Below are 12,719 nucleotides of genomic sequence, written 5' to 3'. Positions count from 1 at the left end.
TGGTTTGGTTTTGGTGACCCAATACTAGATGTACCATCTCGGTGGTATGTCAGTATCACCTATACTCCAGACCACTTGCATGGTTAGCAAGCGTTGTGATCTAATGGCCCAACCGGGCAAACACTTTGGGTTCGCAAGGACTTAGAGTGCCGGGACGGGTTGGCGGATCCAACACTCTGGGTACCTCCGGGTACTTGGGGTTGGTTGAGGACTTGGTGAACAAACACTTGATATACACTCTCCGGATGTACTTCGGGTGTCACCTGTTGTCCGAGACCACTTGCATGGTTAGCAAGCGTTGTGATTCAATGGCCCTACCGGGCAAACACTTTGGGTTCGCAAGGACTTGGAGTGCCGGGACGGGTTGGCGGATCCAACACTCTGGGTACCTCCGGGTACTTGGGGTTGGTTGAGGACTTGGTGAACAAACACTTGTTGTACACTCTCCGGATGTACTTCGGTGTCACCTGTTGTCCGAGGCCACTTGCATGGTAGCAAGCGTTGTGATACAATGGCCCTACCGGGCAAACACTTTGGGTTCGCAAGGACTTGGAGTGCCGGGACGGGTTTGCGGATCCAACACTCTGGGTACCTCCGGGTACTTGGGGTTGGTTGAGGACTTGGTGAACAAACACTTGATATACACTCTTCGGATGTACTTCGGGTATCGCCTGTTGTCCGAGACCACTTGCATGGTTAGCAAGCGTTGTGGTCTAATGGCCCTACCGGGCAAACACTTTGGGTTCGCGAGGACTTAGAGTGCTGGTAGTGGTTGGCGGACCCAACACTCTGGGTACCTCCGGGTACTTGGGGTTGGTTGAGGACTTGGTGAACAAACACTTGTTGTACACTCTCCGGATGTACTTCGGGTGTCACCTGTTGTCCGAGACCACTTGCATGGTTAGCAAGCGTTGTGGTCTAATGGCCCTACCGGGCAAACACTTTATGTTCGCGAGGACTTGGAGTGCTGGTAGTGGTTGGCGGACCCAACACTTCGGGTACCTCCGGGTACTTGGGGTTGGTTGAGAACTTGGTGAAGATACCCCTGTCACCTTGTTCGAGGCCACTTGCATGGTCGCAAGCGTTGTGATACAATGGCCCTACCGGGCAAACACTTTGGGTTCGCAAGGACTTGGAGTGCCGGGACGGGTTGGCGGATCCAACACTCTGGGTACCTCCGGGTACTTGGGTTGGTTGAGGACTTGGTGAGCAAACACTTGATATACGTTCTTCGGATGTACTTCGGGTGTCACCTGTTGTCCGAGGCCACTTGCATGGTCAACGGTTGAGGTGGTGATGGCGGGTCGGTGCTGTAGGGTGCCGGCCTGTTGGCTGCCTTGGCCGGGTTGGTTGGTTAACACTTGATTGGGCTTGCACCCGAGGGTAATGGCACTTGAAGGTGGGTACTGGCCGGCTGACCTGGTGTGATGGTTGGTTGGTGAACACTTGGCGGTACTTGCACTTGGCTGTGCTTGGACTTGAAGGTGGGATCCGGCTGGCCTAGGCCATTGGTGGTTGGTTGGTGGGTTAGCCCTTAGCTGGGCTGGCTGGCTGGCTGGCCATCGGTGGTGTGGTGTGGTGTGGTGTGTGGAGTCGAGCATCGCGCGCCGTTGCCTTCTTCGGAGTGTTGTGGGTACGCAAGTGCTTGCAGTGCAAAGAGGTTGGTGATGGAGTGACATTGCCTTCACCATGGAGTTGCGGGTACTTAGGTACTTGCAAGGAGATGGTGGTATGGTGGTGTTGCGTGTGTGGTGTTCGATTAGAAAGATATATTTTCTAAGTCCGGATTAGTGCTGTCAGTGAGGCCGCCACTAACAGGTCCTCCACGGCCTCCGTGGTTCTTGACTTGGCGCTATTCCGGACTTGGGGCGATCACGATGTCCCCGTGCGGGACTTAGAAGATGGAAGAACACAAGTACCCTTATCCCATGACTTGTGAGCGATTGGCATACGTTACCACATGAAGAGAAAATTGGCTAAGTCCAGGATCCATATTATATGAAGAGAAAATCGGCTAAGTCCCGGATCCATATTACATGAAGAGAAAAATCGGCTAAGTCCAGGATCCATATTATATGAAGAGAAAAATCGGCTAAGTCCAGGATCCATATATATTAACCTAATAATCGGCTAAGTCCAGGATCCATATTATATGAAGAGAAAAATCGGCTAAGTCCAGGATCCATATTACATGAAGAGAAAAATCGGCTAAGTCCCGGATCCATCTATAATAACCTAATAATCGGCTAAGTCCAGGATCCATATGATATGAAGAGAAAAATCGGCTAAGTCCAAGATCCATATGATATGAACAGAAAAATCGGCTAAGTCCAGGATCCATATATAATAACCTAATAATCGGCTAAGTCCAGGATCCATATAATATGAAGAGAAAAATCGGCTAAGTCCCAGATTGGGTCTGTCAGAAATACACTTCCAAGTTACCACACAAGCAAGCAAGATGGCCTAGTCATGGATCCATATAATATGAAGAGAAAAATCGGCTAAGTCCCAGATTGGGTCTGTCAGACATACACTTCCAAGTTACCACACAAGCAAGCAAGATGGCCTAGTGATGGATTCATATAATATGAAGAGAAAAATCGGCTAAGTCCGAGATTGGGTCTGTCAGAAATACACTTCCAAGTCACCACGCAAGCAAGCAAGATAGCCTAGTGATGGATCCATATGATATGAAGAGAAAAATCGGCTAAGTCCGAGATTGGGTCTGTCAGAAATACACTTCCAAGTTACCACACAAGCAAGCAAGATGGCCTAAGGATGGATCCATATGATATGAACAGAAAAATCGGCTAAGTCCCAGATTGGGTCTGTCAGAAATACACTTTCAAGTTACCACACAAGCAAGCAAGATGGCCTAGTGATGGATCCATATGATATGAAGAGAAAAATCGGCTAAGTCCGAGATTGGGTCTGTCAGAAATACACTTTCAAGTTACCACACAAGCAAGCAAGATGGCCTAGTGATGGATCCATATAATATGAAGAGAAAAATCGGCTAAGTCCGAGATTGGGTCTGTCGGAAATACACTTTCAAGTTACCACACAAGCAAGCAAGTTACCACATGAAGAGAAAGCCGGCAAAGTCCGGGAATGTTACCACATGAACTGGAAAATGGGCAAAAACCTACCTTCACAGGCAACGTGAATAAGTCAGGCTGTAGACATCGGATCGACAAGCCAAAGACTGATATGGAAAGGAAATGAGTAGTACTAGCTTTCCTGAGAGTTGCAGAGCTTAGACTGCATATGAACGAAAGTTATTAAGCGTCAAAGTCAGAGAAGTTACCCAAAGGAACACAAGTTCCAACTTAGAGCATGTATACCGCCTAGACGGTTAGAGGTACGGCCAGGCTGAGGAATAAGGAAATGTTGGCCAACATGTTCCCTAACTATCCCCCGAAGACCGCAAAGCAATCCAACATCAACCAAGAAAGTTATAGCCCGATCAAGGAAACACCTACTTTGCACCGATATTGCACCAAATACATGTACCAAGCACCTTCGGTTGCATACCTGCAGGGGCTTACCATAGTAGGCCATGGAAGACCGATATACCGAACATAATCACTTTCTATCTCCTCGGGTGTTTGAGATAGCGCTTTGCGGTACAAGAACGAAAGTTAGACTATATCTTGGTGCATCTTTTTGCCCAAGATCACAAGACCCTATCTACCAAGGCAAGAAAGTTGTGTGGGGACAAAATGTCCAAAAGTGCCCAAAGTGGCACACTTGAACCAATATATTCGAGAAAAACACAAGTGTGGGCCCGAGCTAGCAAGTTGAAATGTTCTGACCGTCAGTAGCCCTAGTTGAGGTGCACTTATCATTATATGAGGCCAACGTGCCAGCTAGTCTCTAAAGGGGCGATATGGGTGTTCCAAGGTTTGTACCCAATTGAGGAAAAAACAGGGTAAGGTACGGTGTACCGCGAATAACTCGGGCTATAGATGTCCGATCGATGAGTTTGGCATATGTATGGAAAGGTCTCGACGAGACCTAACTACCCTGAAAGTATGAAGGCAAAGACTTGAATGACCGGGAAGTTATTAAGTGCACAAGTGGTAAAGTTGCACCAAAGTCCATGTTACCCGAAGTGGTACATGAACACCCAATATTCGACCAAAACACAAGTTTAGAGACGAGCTAGCGAGCTACATTGTTCAGACCGTCAGTAGCCCGCATCAAGACACGCATTTCATTATATTGAGCCTAGCCGCTAGCTCGACTCGAAGTCGGTCATATGGTTGGTTGATGATTTGGACCGACCACGTGGTGTACCAAGGTGATGTACCTTTCATGAATTAAAACTCTGGCTGTATGGCACTGAGCGACAAGCTAAGGTGTGATTTGGAATAGTCTTGAGTGGGACTATTTAGGAAAAATGCGAACAAAAAATCACAAAGTCCTTGGGCGAAGCTATTAGCGAAACATAGAGCAAATTGGTACCAAAAACTCTGGAAATGGGACTTGAGTCAAAAATAACCGCAAGTTGGAGAAGAGATAGCAAGCTTGCGTAGAACAATTATATTTGGTGCATGGTATCACCAACAAAAAAGTATATGGGGCCAAGGTGCTGGCTGGCCTCCAAAGTGGAGATATGGGCGATCCAAAGTTTGTACCCAAGTACGAACAAGTATGGAAAAAACAGGGTAAGGTACCAAGTACCATGAATAACTTCGGCTGTAGATGGCCGAGCAAGACAAACGGCATACCGTTGGAAGGTCTCTGGGAGACCTATCTACCCTGAAAGTTTCATGAGGCTGAGTTGAAAGACCACGGAGATATTAGGTGATGATGGTCGTATTTGGGGACCAAGTCGCAGGAAATGGCACTTGACCAAAATCCCCCTTGGAAGGTGAATACCGGCTTACCGGTAAGAGATAGCGACTTGGCTTAGAATATTCATAAGTTGGGCGTGTAGAGACGCAACTTTCATTATATGGGGCCAACCCGGTCAGGGTGCTCCAAGTCGGTCGTTTGGTCGGTTTATGGTTTGGGCCGACCACGTGGTGTACCAAGTTGAGGTACCTTTCATGAATTATAACTCGGTCAGTTTGCCACCGAGCGACAAGTTCCGTTGTGATTTGGAATGGTCTTGAGAGGGAATATCAAGCAAAAATACAAACAGAATATCAGCTTGTCCATGGCCGAAGCTATTAGTGAAACATAGAGCAACAAGGGTCCAAAAAACGAATGAAATGGGACTTGGACCAAGAATAACGGCAAGTTGGAGAAGAGATAGCAAGTTGACGTAGAACAATTATATTTAGTGCATGGTATGACCAACAAAAAAGTATATGGGGCCAAGGTGCTGGCTGGCCTCCAAAGTGGAGATATGGGCGATACAAAGTTTGTACCCAAGTACGAACAAGTATGGAAAAAACAGGGTAAGCTACCAAGTACCATGAATAACTTCGGCTGTAGATGGCCGAGCGAGGCGAACGGCATACCGTTGGAAAGGTCTCGGGGAGACCTATCTACCCTGAAAGTTTCATGAGGCTGAGTTGAAAGACCACGGAGATATTAGGTGATGATTGTCCAATTCGGGGACCAAGTCGCAGGAAATGGCACTTCACCAAAATCACCCTTGGAAGGTGGATACTGGCTTACCGGTAAGAGATAGCGACTTGGCGTAGAATATTCATAAGTTGGGCGTGTAGAGACGCAACTTTCATTATATGGGGGCAACCAGGTCAGGGTGCTCCAAGTCGGTCGTTTGGTCGGTTTATGGTTTGGGCCGACCACGTGGTGTACCAAGTTGAGGTACCTTTCATGAATTATAACTCGGTCAGTTTGCCACCGAGCGACAAGTTCCGTTGTGATTTGGAATGGTCTTGAGAGGGAATATCAAGCAAAAATACAAACAGAATATCAGCTTGTCCATGGCCGAAGCTATTAGTGAAACATAGAGCAACAAGGGTCCAAAAACGAATGAAATGGGACTTGGACCAAGAATAACGGCAAGTTGGAGAAGAGATAGCAAGTTGACGTAGAACAATTATATTTAGTGCATGGTATGACCAACAAAAAAGTATATGGGGCCAAGGTGCTGGCTGGCCTCCAAAGTGGAGATATGGGCGATACAAAGTTTGTACCCAAGTATGGCAAAAACTGGTAGAGGTACCTTTCATGAATTACTGCTCAGGCTGTATGGCACTTAGCGGGACGCTTGGCTCTGGTATGGAATAGTCTTGAGTGGGACTATCAAGGAAAAATACGAACAAAAAATCACCATGTCCACGGACGAAGGTATTAGCGAAACTTAGAGCGAAATTGCGACCAAGTCGCTGGAAATGGCCCTTGGACCAAGTATACCGTCAAGGCGGTACGAGATAGCGAGTTGACGTGGAATATTTATAAGTTTGCCTCCACGAGACGAAAGTTTAGTTATATGGGGCCAACCCGCTCAGGGTTGTCCAAGTCGGTCATATGGCTGATCGAAATTTTCGACCAAGTACTGAGAAAACAGGGTAAGGTACCGTGTACCTCGAATAACTTTGGCTGTAGATGTCCGAGCGAGGCGAACGGCATAGCGTTGGAAAGGTCTTGAGGTGTTCTAGGCACCCTGAAAGTATGAGAAGGCTACCTGGAAAACTCGTGGAGATATTAGAGAAACATAGGGCCCAAAAGATACCAAGTCGCAGGAAATGGGCCCTCCATGAACACCCTAAAATCCCAATTACGGCTAAGTTGCAGGCCAGCTAGCGAAGTGAAATGTTCTAGGCATAACTAGAACACGTTAAGGCGCAACTTTTTGAATCAGAACTTTTTTCGATATCTGGCCCCCAAAGGGGGGATATGGTCGATCCAAGGATTTTTCCAAGTTTCGGTACTTTTTACGGTATCACTCATAGCTCCGGCTGTAAGTAAGCAAATGACAATCTAAGACATGATTTGGAAAGGTATTGAGTAGTACTAACTTACGTTAGAACACAGCGAAGCGCTATCGGTTCATGGCAAGGCCGATATAAGCAGTCAAAGATGAAAAATGTTGACAAAATGAACAAAAATTACCTTGGTACGCGAATAGCGGCCAGGGATGAAGAGGTACGAAGGTGGTGTAGAACAATTATAATTAGGGCTTGGTACGCTCTAAAAGTTTGCCGAAGACCGCAAAGCGCTCAGACCCATAGAAAGGGGTCATTTGGGCCGAACAGTGCGTGCAAAGAGGTGAAAATGCAAAAATTGCACTTTGGGGGGCGATTTGCGGGGGGAAGGAGGAGTCGGAGGGCAAAATGTCTCTTGACCAAAAAGTCTTATCTCGTCGAGATCTACAACATTGCCGAAGACCGCAAAGCGCTAGCTCGCAATCGAAAAATCGAGAATTTGAAAATTTTCTAAGTCTTGGGCTCCCTAAGGAAAAGTTTCAAAAATCACGTTTGTCCCCAATTTTGAAGGGGAAGGAGTCGGTTCCGGGGCATGGTGTCTTCGGCAAAAAGTCTTATCTTTTTGCGTACTTTCGACTAGTTCAATAAAAATTTTTGACCCAAAATTTGTTCGGCGGACCCCTAGGTCGAAAAACCCGAAAAAAGTCGAAAAAAGTCGAAAATGTCGAAAAATGAGAAAACCTCATATTCGGACTCTACACGAGCCCCAGATATTGAAAAGTGAAATCCGCGGTCGATTTGGAACAAAAAATTTACCTAGGCAAAGTTGTATGGAGGTAGGGACCCCTGAGAAAAAAGTTTGGTCCCGAGGCTCCTTGGACCACCAAGTCCCTAGGTCGGACCAAAATCGGAAAAAATCCGACCAAAGTCGAAAGTGTCGAAAATTTTAAAAAACCCCTTTTGGGGCCCTATGGCCTCCCTAGATAATGAAAAGTGAGGTCCGCGGCCGATCCGGAAGAAAAACTTGACCTAGGCAAACTTGTATGACGGTGGGGACCCAAAAAAATTTCGATGAGTGTAGTTTAGACAGGCCGGAAAATGTATCGGTGGTCCGTATCAAGGGACGTCTTTTAGTTCCATGGGGTGGTGGTCGTCGAACAAAGTCGCCTAGGTCGACCACCAGAAAGACCAGTCGTGTTGTAATGGATGTTTTGACCACTTTACTAGGGAAACCTAGTAGGTCGAAGCAAATTTGGGGTTCGAGATGAGTTGGTGAAAGTTGGTCCAACCTAGGTGTGCTTGGTGGAGGTTGACCATGAAAGTAGAGCATGATGGGAATGACCATAACTTTGGTTCTAGATGTCGGATCGGAACACTTGAGGCAGTTTTGGAAAGGTGAAGGCCTGCTCTAGCTATGTTTCCTACCAAGATAAGCGCCTACTAGTGACCCGGAGGAGGTATTAAGGGTCAAAGGCAAAAAGGGGTACCCTAAAGTGCATGTGACCAAGAAAATGGGAAAAACGGTATCGCGTATAGCTCAGGCTGTATGGCTCGGATCGGAAAGCTTGGATATGCGTTGGAAAGGTCTCAACGAGCGCTAGCTATGTGTCCTACCAAGCGAAGCGCTAGGTGTTGAGCAAGTCGGTCATATTAGAGGGCAAAGGTGAAAAATGGTGGTTTAGAGGCGAAAATTCACCTTATGATCGAAAATAGCGGGCGAACGATAAGAGCTACGAACACGGCGTAGAACAATCATAAGTACGTTACCACAAGACCTAACTTTGGCCAATATAGAGCGAGAAGATCGGAGGTACCCATCAGGGTGATATGGCTGGTTCAAAGTTGGACCAAAACGAGACTTGAGAAATGGGTTGAAACACGGTATCGCGAATAACTCAGGCTGTATGGAACGGATCGACAAGCTAAGATCAGTGTTGGAAAGGTCGAACCGAGCGCTAACTATAATCCCAAACAACCGAAGCGCTAAGTGTTGAGCAAAACTGAGTTATTAAGCGACAAAGTGGAAAAATAATACCAAAATGGCCAAAAATCACACAAGACCAAGAATACCGAGCAGGCGGTAAGAGATAGCGGGTTGACGTAGAATACTTATAAGTTTGCCTCTACGAGACCTAAAAGTCGGCCATAGACAGCGAGAAGATCGGACCACTCTGGAAGGGTGATGCGAGTGGTCAAAAATTGGCAAAAATGAAACATGGCTAAAATGGATTTGACTTGTGCACCATGTAGCTCCGGCTGTATGGCATGGATTGTTAAGCTAGGATATGTTTTGGAAAGGTAACACCCAGCGCTAGATACGACTAGAAGAAAGCAAAGCGCTAACTAGCATGATTTGGAAGTTATTAAGCGTCAAAGTCGAAAAATGTTACCAAAATTGAAACTCGAGTACATTGGGCCAAAAAGTACAAGTTGTGAAATTTGGACTTACGAGTAAAATACCGAGCAGGCGGTAAGAGATAGAGACTTGGTGTAGAACAATTATAAGTTGGGCATGTTATAACCTATATTTGGCCCGAACATAGTCTCGAGATCGGTGGTACCTAAAAGGGTGGTACAGGTGTTAGATGGTTTTCCCAGAGCATAAGCTCCACATGATATGGAAAACGGGAAACATCATAACTTCGGCTGTATGGCATGGAATGGAACGAACAAGGTATCGATGGAAAGAGAAAAGGTAGCGCTAACTATAATTCCTTCCAAGCAAAGCGCTAGCATGTGACCGTTTGGGTGTTATTGTGAGTCAAAGTCTGAAATTGTTACCACGAGAGGCGAAAATCCAACTAAGTCCATGAATACCGGGCTGGCGGTAAGAGATACGGCTTGGCCGTAGAACATTTATAAGTTGGCCAAGACAAGGCCTAAGTTTCGTCCATAGACGACAAGAAGATCGAAGATACCTGAAGGTGAGATATGGGCGTCCCAAAGTGGGCCTTTGAAAAAGTGACAAACTTCCCTTATAACAGCATACACCAAATATCTCTGGCTCTATGGCACCGAATAAGAAGTTGAGCTCAGCGACAGAAAGGTGATAGTCAGCGCTAAATATCATACGAACAGAGTGAAGCGCTAAAGGGAAAGGATCTTGGTGATATAAGGTGACAAAGTCGAGAAAAGTTGCCTCAAAATCATGAAAAATGTGAAAAAATGGCTAAGTCCCGGGTGCCTTAAGGGCAGGTTAATCGAATGTACCGAGCTGGCGGTACGAGATAGAGACTTGGTGTAGAACAATTATATGTTTGGCATGGCAAGACCTACATTCGGTCAATACAAAGTGAGAAGATCAAAGATACCCGCAAGGGTGATATTGGTGTCCAAAGGAAAAAAGCACTAAGTCTTGGGAAACTTATATGAAGAAAAAGGACCCTGATGGGTCATATGGGATGGATCGAAAAATCGGCTAAGTCCCAAAATGGGGATGTCAGAACTACACTCATGTGTTACCACATCAAGCAAGGCAAACTTATATGAAGGAAAGGACCCTGATGGGTCATATGGTATTGATCGAAAAATCGGCTAAGTCCCAAAATGGGGATGTCAGAACTACACTCAAATGTTACCACACCGAGCAAGGCAAACTTATATGAAGCAAAGGACCCTGATGGGTCATATGGTATTGATCGAAAAATCGGCTAAGTCCCAAAATGGGGATGTCAGAACTACACTCAAATGTTACCACACCAAGCAAGGCAAACTTATATGAAGCAAAGGACCCTGATGGGTCATATGGTATTGATCGAAAAATCGGCTAAGTCCCAAAATGGGGATGTCAGAACTACACTCAAATGTTACCACACCAAGCAAGGCAAACTTATATGAAGCAAAGGACCCTGATGGGTCATATGGTATTGATCGAAAAATCGGCTAAGTCCCAAAATGGGGATGTCAGAACTACACTCAAATGTTACCACACCAAGCAAGGCAAACTTATATGAAGCAAAGGACCCTGATGGGTCATATGGTATTTTACGAAAAATCGGCTAAGTCCCAAAATGGGGATGTCAGAACTACACTCAAATGTTACCACACCAAGCAAGGCAAACTTATATGAAGCAAAGGACCCTGATGGGTCATATGGTATTTTACGAAAAATCGGCTAAGTCCCAAAATGGTGATGTCAGAACTACACTCAAATGTTACCACACCAAGCAAGGCAAACTTATATGAAGCAAAGGACCCTGATGGGTCATATGGTATTTTACGAAAAATCGGCTAAGTCCCAAAATGATGATGTCAGAACTACACTCAAATGTTACCACACCAAGCAAGGCAAACTTATATGAAGGCAAGGACCCTGATGGGTCATATGGTATTTTACGAAAAATCGGCTAAGTCCCAAAATGGGGATGTCAGAACTACACTCAAATGTTACCACACCAAGCAAGGCAAACTTATATGAAGCAAAGGACCCTGATGGGTCATATGGTATTTTACGAAAAATCGGCTAAGTCCCAAAATGGGGATGTCAGAACTACACTCAAATGTTACCACACCAAGCAAGGCAAACTTATATGAAGGAAAGGACCCTGATGGGTCATATGGTATTTTACGAAAAATCGGCTAAGTCCCAAAATGGGGATTTCAGAACTACACTCAAATGTTACCACACCAAGCAAGGCAAACTTATATGAAGCAAAGGACCCTGATGGGTCATATGGTATTTTACGAAAAATCGGCTAAGTCCCAAAATGGGGATGTCAGAACTACACTCAAATGTTACCACACCAAGCAAGGCAAACTTATATGAAGCAAAGGACCCTGATGGGTCATATGGTATTTTACGAAAAATCGGCTAAGTCCCAAAATGGGGATGTCAGAACTACACTCAAATGTTACCACACCAAGCAAGGCAAACTTATATGAAGGAAAGGACCCTGATGGGTCATATGGTATTTTACGAAAAATCGGCTAAGTCCCAAAATGGGGATGTCAGAACTACACTCAAATGTTACCACACCAAGCAAGGCAAACTTATATGAAGGAAAGGACCCTGATGGGTCATATGGTATTTTACGAAAAATCGGCTAAGTCCCAAAATGGGGATGTCAGAACTACACTCAAATGTTACCACACCAAGCAAGGCAAACTTATATGAAGCAAAGGACCCTGATGGGTCATATGGTATTGATTGAAAAATCGGCTAAGTCCCAAAATGGGGATGTCAGAACTACACTCAAATGTTACCACACCAAGCAAGGCAAACTTATATGAAGCAAAGGACCCATATGGGTCATATGGTATTTTACGAAAAATCGGCTAAGTCCCAAAATGATGATGTCAGAACTACACTCAAATGTTACCATACCAAGCAAGGCAAACTTATATGAAGGAAAGGACCCATATGGGTCATATGGTATTTTACGAAAAATCGGCTAAGTCCCAAAATGTGGATGTCAGAACTACACTAAAAAGTTACCACACCAAGCAAGGCAAAGTACCTAGGTGAACCCTAGGAAGAAACACGGACCAAGTCAGATGGCCTAAGTCAATAGAACAAGTGACCTAGGCAAAGTTGTATGGCGCTGAGGACCCTGAAAAATCTGGTTAGTGTAGTTTAGACAGGGTAGGTTTTTGGGTCGGCCGAACCCCCTTATTTTGGGTTTTGGCCTCATCAAGAAGCTACACCTAGGCAAACTGCCTAGGGTGAAAGTGCGAAGACCAATCGAATAGTAAGACAAGTTTTGACCGATCGCCCTAGGCAAGCTTGTATGAAGAAAGTGACCCTAAGGGTCATATGGAAATACATGAAAAATCGGCTAAGTCCCAAAATTGGGATGTCAGAACTACACTAAAAAGTTACCACATCAAGCAAGGCAAACTACCTAGGTGAACCCTAGCAAGAAACACGGA

This window comes from Anopheles ziemanni, assembly GCF_943734765.1.
Source record: "Anopheles ziemanni chromosome X unlocalized genomic scaffold, idAnoZiCoDA_A2_x.2 X_unloc_163, whole genome shotgun sequence".
In the NCBI taxonomy this organism is placed as follows: Eukaryota; Metazoa; Arthropoda; class Insecta; order Diptera; family Culicidae; genus Anopheles; species Anopheles ziemanni.
The sequence above is the reverse complement of the archived record's forward strand: the minus strand, read 5'-3'. Positions refer to the sequence as shown.